The 6,000-nt window shown below is 44.2% G+C and overlaps 1 protein-coding gene across 7 annotated transcripts in view; it reads left to right on the top strand.

Moving 5' to 3' along the window:
* The window catches only part of klhl17 (kelch-like family member 17), an 83,276-nt gene that overhangs the window by 53,686 nt on the left and 23,590 nt on the right, over positions 1–6,000 (top strand). The gene's annotated exons all lie outside the window — the stretch shown is intronic.

The following is a 6,000-nucleotide window of genomic DNA, read 5'->3' as shown; positions in this document are numbered from 1 at the left end:
AAAAAAAGTTTTTGTGATTTACACATGAAAGAAGTGAAACTATCACTGTATTCTAACAGATGAAAGGTTTAACAGACAATCAATTTTTCAATGTATAATTTCAGTTACATCACACTGTAAATTTTTGCAATAAATTCTGTGTGTTAGGATTGAGCCCTCCACTACCACCTGATGAAGGAGCAGCGCTCTGAAAGCTAGTGTGCTTCCAATTAAACCTGTTGGACTATAACCTGGTGTTGTGTGATTTTTAACTTAGCACATTGCAAGTGCAGTGATAAGTCCAAACAGCTTGTCTGTGAAAACCTTCTCTAAATCTACTTCAAAAAAACAACCATGTCAAAGTCAGGTTAAAAAAGGAAAAGTTGCACTAATATAGCACTCCACATGACCTCATCCCCCACCCACTGACCCATCCTGAATGCTTTATTGCCAACAAAGCCATTTTGAAGTAAATTTGCTTTTTTAATGTCGGCACCACTTTGTCAGCAGCAAGCTCTCACCTGCTGCACTGTGAAATAGTTCTGATGATTGGGCAGCACGGTGTCTCAGTGGTTAGCTCCCAACTCCTACACTCAGTGCATTGACCAATAAAGGCAAACGTGCCCAACACCGCCTTCACCAGCCTGTCTACCTGAGACTCCACTTTCAAGGAACTTTCATCTTTCACAGGCGAATACTGTCCCGTGGTTCACTCCCCACCTCCCCGGCCTTCCCAGGGTGGGAGTGGGCTGAACGTAGTGGGAGGAGATGTTCCTGGAAAAGGAGCTCTGAGTCCACACCTCCTTATGGCTGCATGAGCTGGGACCACAACGATCAGGAGCAGGGGCACTGATGGGGACCCGAACCTTTCCTTCGCTCGATTTCACACTAGCACTCACCCATCAGTCTGAGGGTTTTGGGTCAAGTCCCCAATCCTGACACACAAATCTACGTTGATACCTCTCTGTTGAAAATGAAAGGAGAGCTGAACTGTTAGAGTTGCTGCCTTCCAGATAAGGTATCAAACTGAGGCCCCAATACCGTCTCCAGTTCCAAAAATAAACCCCATGGCACTATTCCGCTGGAGACCAGGGAAGTTCTTGCTTGCCAATATTTCTTTCTCTAATCACATCATGAAAAGAATTGTTTGGTCAGTGCCTTTTATTGCAGTAGTGGGCAATATTGGCTGCCGTGTTTTCAAAGTCAGATGTGTGACGTTGGAAAAACACAGCAGGTCACGCAGCAATCGAGGGGCAGGAGAGTCGGCGTTTTCGGCATAAGCTCTTCATCAGGAATGTGGGGTTGTGGGGGGCAAAGGGGGCGGAGAGATGTATAGGTGGGAGGGAGGTAGTTGGGAAGGTGATAGGTAGGGGGGGTTGCAATAGGTTGGTGGGAAGGGTGGAGCGTAAAGATGGGAAAGAGGATGGACAGGTCAAGAGGGCGGTGCCGAGCTGTGGGTTGGATCACACAACACTTTGCTTCTTGGGCTGTGAAGCACTTTATAACATCCTGAGGTTAACTATAAAGTGCAGTTTGTTTCTATAGAGATTTCTAATGGCTTTTGTTGATTTTTGTTTTCAGTTGTTGAGGCAATTTGGAAGACAGTGTTATGTTGTGATGTTTGTCATCTTTACTGAGCAATGCATTTTGGGTAACTTTTTATCATGGAGCCCTCCAGACACACAGTATTTTCTGACCAACGTTCATGTTGGGCTTCGGTTACAGATAGGCAATGGGTGATATCTTTGCAACATATCGTAAACTGCAACTTCAGAAGGATATCACCGGTACGTAGACTGCTGTGCTGTATAATTCTATTCAACCCATCATAGTGTACTAACCCTTTTGAAAGAGCTAAAATAGAAATTGCTGGAAAAGCTCAGCAAGTCTGGCAGTATCTGTGAAGAGAAATCTGATTTAATGTTTCAGGTCTGGTGACCCTTCCTCAGAATGAGGAAAGAGCTATCCTTTTGGAAGAATTTCCTCTGTGTTGCTTGTAGCTCTGCAGATTATTCATTTTCAGACATAATTAATTCCCTCTGACAGTTTGTAGTAAATATACTTCAATATTTGATTATAGTTTTCATTTGAATAGAAAAAAAAGTCCTTTGTTTGGCTCTTTTATCGATTACTCTATTCCGGTCAACATCTCGTTACTTTGTCCCATTTTGACACCTCTTTGCAACAACTTCTTACTTTTAATTTCTCAGGAACCATTCTGTGTTTCTGAACGAAACCTTTAAAATAATGAGTTTTCCCGAGCTTTTAATTTTAAATCTTAGCCGCAGAGAAACGGTGATTTCTGTTTCACGGTTTTGGGTGAGATTTACATTGAAGCTGTGAAGATGAAAGGGCAGTACTCAACCTGAGTGTGTTATTGAGTTCCCCTCGTTCAACCCCACCCACAACATGGCAGCGTGACCATTGCTTTTTGTCTCTACGTTTCAAGTGTTTCTGGGAATCTGTTACCTGAGATTATGCCAAAACCATTGCTCAGTCTCTTTCATCAAGGACAGTTTTGTAGCTCATTCCTTTTATGAGATGACAAACATCAGATCAAAGGGGCAGGAGCATCTTTAAACATATCTATAATTGACACTTTAACATGCATGTTGTTCGCATATATCAACACTTGAGGCACTTGTATTATGTTCTAAGCGTGACTATTGTGCTCCACTTAATTGAAAATCAGGAATACATGGGAGGGTGGAATTGGGGGTGTGCAAGGACCCCAGAGGGTTACAGACCAAATGTGGGGTCATGCATGGATTTGCAAACAAAGGTGGGAATTTTAAAATCGAGGCATTTTCCAGTCTGGGAGCCAACACCAATACAGGAGCACAGAATGGAGAATAATTACTATCAACAGCTCAAGGCATGTGCAGACCAAGAGCAAAGTTTCCATATGGCCCTGCGATACAATCTACAAAGATTAATACTTTGAACTAAATCTCTCCAGAAGCAACATTTGCCAATCTCTTCCACCTCACACAGTGTGGCTTATGGAGCCTGGGGGGCTATATACAAAGTTGAAATGGATGTGAATATTAATTTGCATGCATCCCAAGTTGCTGATAGTGACAGATCTTAGTGATTACTTTGACATTAACACCTATAAATGTGGTTGGATTTAGATGTGACTAATGACTGTAATTATATTTTGATAACATGCGTGCTTTGCCTACAAATGTTTCAGTGTTGAAGCGCCTGGAGGTATTATGACTGTAAGAGTGTCCTCCATTGTGGTGGAATCTCTCTTTAATTTATGTTATTGTGATTAACTCATTACTATTGCCATGTGTTGAATTTGCAGAAGTACTTGAGGGTGAGCGACATAATTAACAGATATCATAACACATCAGTATAAAACTCCTTTGACTGCTGGTTTTGCAAAGCCCTTGATGATGGATAAGGGAATGTACTCATTCCCAATGACTTTTAACCAGGTACTTCCACTTAACGGGGCAATGAAAGTGCAGGAAATTGGGATCGTTCAATATTCCTCTGTACAGTATCCCAGTAACCTTCACGACTCCTAGTCTCTGCTTCTCCAAAAGATACAATTGTTTGGAATGTCCCAAACTCCCAAGGAAACATTGATGGGACCTGAACAGGAGACAGCATGGGAGCAGCCATTATTGTTATTTGTATTGAAAGTTGAGGGCCATACCCAGTCTCTATAAGGGTCTGAAAGGGTTAATAGGAAGGAGTGTCATAAGCCCCACCCACTATAATGATTTAATTTGGACTTGCGGTAGAACAGTTTAGGTTAGGGTCCCCGGGGGGATCGTGAGATGTAATTTTGGTGTCGTGAACTCTGTGTGAGAGCCATGGACGCTGTGCAGGTCCAACCGAGTGACATAGCTGTGCCCCCTCCCCTCCCACACTGCCCTCCTAATTCTCACTGAGAAGCCACGATAATTGGGATGCTCCAAAATGGGGTGACAGTGAGAAACAATTGGCTCAGGATCTCAGAGGAGTAAGTTCCAGGTCCACCTCATACCCTCTGTGACAACATATGACACATCAATGTAATCTGTAAGCAGTTGTTAATGTGATGACATAAGACCATAAGATATAGGAGCGGACATTAGGCCATTCAGCCCATCGTGTCTGCTCTGCCATTCAATCATGGCAGATAGGCTTCTCAATCCCATTCTCCCTTTTTCTCCCCATACCTTTGACACTCATGAATCTATCTATCTCAGTCTTAAATATATTCAATGACCCGGCCTCCACAGCCTTCTGTGGCAGTGAATTCCCTAGATTCCCCACTCTCTGGCTGGAGAAGTTTCTCCTTATCTCCATTCTAAAGGGTCCGCCCTTTACTCTAAGGCTGTGCCCTTGGGTCCTCGTCTCTCCTACCAATGGAAACATCTTCCCACCATCCACTCTGTCCAGGCCATTCAGTATTGTATAAGTTTCAGTTAGGGTACCCCTCATCCTTCTAAACTCCATCGAGTATAAACTTAGAGTCCTCAAACGTTCCTCCTATGTTAAGTTTTTCATTCCTGAGACCATTCTCATGAATCTCCTCTGAACATGCTCCAGGGCCAGTACATCTTTCCTGAGGTATGGGTTAGATCAGGAAGTGTTTTCCCTTGACTACAATAGACCAATAGGGCCCTGTCATCTCCTACACTTAGAGGTTAGAGGTTAGCATCCTTAGTTGTGAACTGGAACTTGTATAGTGCACGAAGCAGCATATGTCTCACCCTGACAAGAGGTGACTGTCAGGATGTCCAGAGCAAGTTGCTCCTGGATGTAGCTCCTGGCCAGCTCTGCATTTACAGCAAATTTAGATCAAAGTCTGTGAGAAGATTTGTAGCTTGGGTGCTCGTTGTTGTGGTTCTGTTCGCCGAGCTAGGAATTTGTGTTGCTGTCTAGGTGACATCCTCAGTGCTTGGGAGCCTCCTGTGAAGCGCTTCTGTGATGTTTCCATCGAGTATACACTTAGAGAACAGCCAGGGAATTCCTAGAGGCATGGCACTCATCCACAGATTCAATCTGACAACCGGAAGCGGCAGATTCAAACCACTATAAATGCCGGAGGAAACATCACAAGTGCTTCACAGGAAGCCCCCAAGCACGGAGGATGTCACCTAGACAGGGGACGAAACGTCTGCAACACAAATTCCCAGCTCGGCGAACAGAACCACAACAAAAAATTTAGATGTTGCCCTTGACCCTGGCACCATGGAGCTAGGGAGGGGCTGAGTCAGGGTAGGTTGCCCCAGTGCTTGGTGTCAAATACATCTGTGTGAGCGTCAGGTCCTCTTTCCCCCTTGCAATCCGTTTCTTCCCTGGCCCCGTTCTTTCCTTTCTCTTCCGGCTCGTCCAGCCATAAAACACACAGAGATCCCTGTGTGCCTCTCAGTCCTTGGCCCTTGGTGTTTCCTTCTCACAACCATTGGTAGCCACGCCTTCAGCTAAAGAGAAAGCGGGAGTGGGATACTGAAATTACATGATCAGCCATGACCATAACGAATGGTAGTGCAAGCTCGAAGGGCCGAATGGCCTACTCCTGCAACTATTTTCTACGTTTCTAATTGGACCATAACTGCTGGACTTCAAAATTGATCTTAAAAATCTACATTTTTGACCTAATTTTTTGGTCAGTGGTTCCAATGTCTCTGTGTGTCAGCTCATCATCGATTTACTTTCCTACAGCGTAGCTGGAGGAGCTGCGTTGCATTCAAGGTGCTACCCAAATGCAGTACATTCTTCTATAACGTGATGGTTGCATTCCCTATGCAATCCTGAGTCATAGAAAAACCTTTAGCTTCAGAAACAGTGCTTAAAGTGTCGGTGATGCAATCGCGTGACAGCCAACACTCGTTTTAAAAGTTTGTGCTTTAGAAACAGCGTCCCCAGTTCGTCCATCGCATGACAGCGGATTTGCGTTGACGAAACATGCATTATAACAGAATGGCCAGTGTGCAGAAAGGGGCACCTTGAGGATGAGTTACTGGAAGAAGCTAGAGCCCTCAGTTGGAGTAGAAATTGGAGAGAGAGCATTCT

This window comes from Chiloscyllium plagiosum, chromosome 34 (genome assembly GCF_004010195.1).
Source record: "Chiloscyllium plagiosum isolate BGI_BamShark_2017 chromosome 34, ASM401019v2, whole genome shotgun sequence".
Taxonomy (NCBI): domain Eukaryota; kingdom Metazoa; phylum Chordata; class Chondrichthyes; order Orectolobiformes; family Hemiscylliidae; genus Chiloscyllium; species Chiloscyllium plagiosum.
Note: the sequence above shows the minus strand (reverse complement) of the source record. Positions and strands in the feature narration are given on the sequence as shown.